The sequence below is a fragment of the Diabrotica virgifera genome, chromosome 6 (assembly GCF_917563875.1).
Source record: "Diabrotica virgifera virgifera chromosome 6, PGI_DIABVI_V3a".
NCBI lineage: Eukaryota > Metazoa > Arthropoda > Insecta > Coleoptera > Chrysomelidae > Diabrotica > Diabrotica virgifera.
In genome coordinates, this window is record NC_065448.1 from 39,265,660 (window position 1) to 39,268,941 (window position 3,282).

Here is a 3,282-nt window from a genome sequence, read left to right on the forward strand (position 1 = left end):
CTTTGACCACCTTTAGTCCAGACAAATTAATATATGTATTTAATATATTTTTACCACCAAAAATGAGATGTTTTAATCAAATATTGCTTCAAATATAATCTGCAGAATAATTTTGAATCACGTTCCGCTAATGAACTTGCTTTTTTGTCCTTAAAAGTAGAAAAAAGTTTCAATTCTATTGCTTAATATTTCATCTAAATATAATCGTCTAACAATTTTAACTGTACTAATGCCCAAGTATACATTTTCAAGTGTTAAACTTGATTGATTTACAATGAGTAACCCGGTTGTAAAAATACCGGCGTGTGCTTAATCAAAGGGACATTGATTTACTCGAATTTCATAACAATACAAATGTTATCTGTTTGAATTTGCCGACGGGCGAAATATCTATGGACCCGACTTTACTTAAAAAACTATAATATATAATAATTACTCTGACGTTTCGAAGCACAACAACATGGGATCGCCAGGTCACGTGATTTTTCTCGAGCGAACGGACTCGCTCAGGTACAACAGAGGACGCAAACAGCTATCGGTATACGCTCTTTCTCACACTCCTGTTTACCTATAGCGCTTTTCATTTATATGCACGCGTAATTTGTTCGATCACATGGCAGTTGGAAAATTTCACCAAAAAAAACCTGTCTTTGTAGAATATTTATTTTTAATATTAAAAAATACCCTGTCAAAATAATAATTGTACTTCCCTGTCCCGAAGGAATGTACATAGCTTTGCATGTATAGTTGTATATTTTATACTCGTTAATAGTATGTACAGATTCAGATGAAATCTTCTGAAGTTCAGATGCATCCCCTGAAAATAATCCTGGGGCGCCCATGCAAGTATCTTGCAGAGTTAAAATCGCCCTCAAATCGCCTGGCCTGTTTATTTTCTTTATATTTGAATATTTAAATTTACTTTAAAGTCACGTTAATGATATTTTTTGTAATAACAATTTTTACCCTTTTTTTAACTTTGGGGGGGATTTTTGGGGAAAATAACCGCTACCCTCCAGCCAGACCGGCATTTTTGTATTAGGCTATCATGGAAGAGTCACCTGAAAAATTTTCAGGTTGCCTAAAATACCTACTCAAAAATGTCTCACAGCTCTTATACTTGATAATTTTAAGGATCGATCTGGATTAATATGTATTTATTTCTGAAAAATTGTTTGTGATTGAATATTTTCATGGCCAACCTAATAAAATTTTACGTATTTTTTGTTGCAATTAATGTTTAGTTTGAATCACCAATAACTCACAAATTAAAGCAGTTAGGTATAGGAAATACTTATAAAATAAAAAAGTACTATGAAATATCATTTTACTACAATACTAAAATACAGGGTGTTCTATTTAAGAAAACTCAGAAAATATTCATTCTGAGTTTCGACCCACCCTGTATACTAATATTTCAAAATTAGCTATACTAATGATTCTTAACGATAATAGACTATAGTAAAAATCACTTGAACGTAAGCAGAGTATTTAATGTCAAACTATTACAATTCTACAGGGTGTGAATGTTGCTACGAAATTAATAAAAAACGTAAATATCTTTTAAAATACCCTGTATAATATTACAAAATCTCATATTTTAAGAAAGAAGATATTGAGGAGAATCCACAAATGTAAAAATATACAGGGTGTCCCATTTAAAAAAACCAAGTTATAAGCAACTTCCGGTATAACCGAAAGTTGCAAAGGGATGAAAATATTTTCATTTAATAGATCATCCCTCAAAACCCCTTCATTCCAATTTTCATGATTCTGTTGCCTTTAGTTCTCGAGATATTTCTAATAGGCCAGTTATCTGCCTCACCCTATATACATAATGAAAAATATATCTAAGTATCTATGAAATATGGAATTTCAAGGTCAAATTGAACATTTTAGGATTTAGTATTGGCACCTCTGGCTCTAATGACGTCCCCCATTTTCTGTGGAATGATTCTTAGCAGAAACCGTATGTACCCCAAATTCAATTTTTCCCATTCTTCAGTTAAATCATTTCCCAGTTCATCAAGGTTATCTGAAGCGATGATACGGGTTTTTATGCATCTTTCTAAGTAGTCCTAAACATGCTCAATTGGGTTTAGGTCTGGGCTGACTGCTAGTCAATCGAGAATTTGAGTACTAACCTCTTGAAGATATTCCATTGCTATTCTACGACATTGTCTTCAGTAACCTGAATGATTTTTGATGAACCTTTTGATTTGTAGGGTGCTTCGAATAAAAATTTATAAATGTGCTTGGATGTAGTATTTTTTATTACCAATCTAATATGATTTTGTTGTCATTTTTATCCTTATGACTTGTTTATTTAAAAAATGTTTTTTTTTCAAAATAACTTAAAAATTATTAGTGATACCAAAAGTCTCAAATATAGGTTTGAGATAAAAAAATGTAGGCTTTACTTTTCTGAATATTTTGGATTTTTTGTTTTTTTGCAAGACAAAAATTGGTTAAGATATGGCTGTTCAAAATTTGCATACATTGGTGATTAGTGACTCGTTCCAGCCCTTTTAAGTACAGCATTTAAAAAAAAAGCGCTTTGAACCGATGAAACTTACAGATCATGTGAACAATATATAAGTAAAGTATCTTGTGAAGCGGCAATGATCAATTTCATTTGGGATGCTAATTAGTGGGTGATTTACATGATTTTGTTTTACCAAAAAAAGGAGCCAACTTTATTTTGACCGTAACTTGCTTATTTGGATGCTAAAAATTTTGTAAAAAACCAAAAATAAACCTTTTCTAAACACTTTAAAAAAGTTTTGATGAGCTTTCGCCGAAAAGTTCTTCATTTTTTGGTTATTTCACATTAAAATATTCGATTTGGAATTTGGCGAATAAGAACCTACTTTCATTAGCTATAACTCTGCTTCTACTGGTTCTACAGACTTCATACATACATCATTTTTTTTTTACTTTTATATAAGCTATATTTTTGCTAAGAATATTTTTTTCGATAGAATACTTATTTGCGAAGAACCGTCTAAAAATGTGTTTCTTTTGTTGAAAAGTGAACATATTCACTCGCAAATAACTTGAAAAGTATTAACTTAGTGAAAAACTCTAGACAACAAAAGTTGCTTAGAATTAATCAGTTTATCCACTTCCGGACTTATTTTGAACATATGTTTTTCACCCCCGAGAAGACGTGGTACTCACGCCCAATGAAAAAGCACACATCGGCACAATGTTGCTCTTCTTCTTTGACATGTGTATGTGTATGCCCATGTGTATATGCATGCCAAATTTTATGCCAATCCG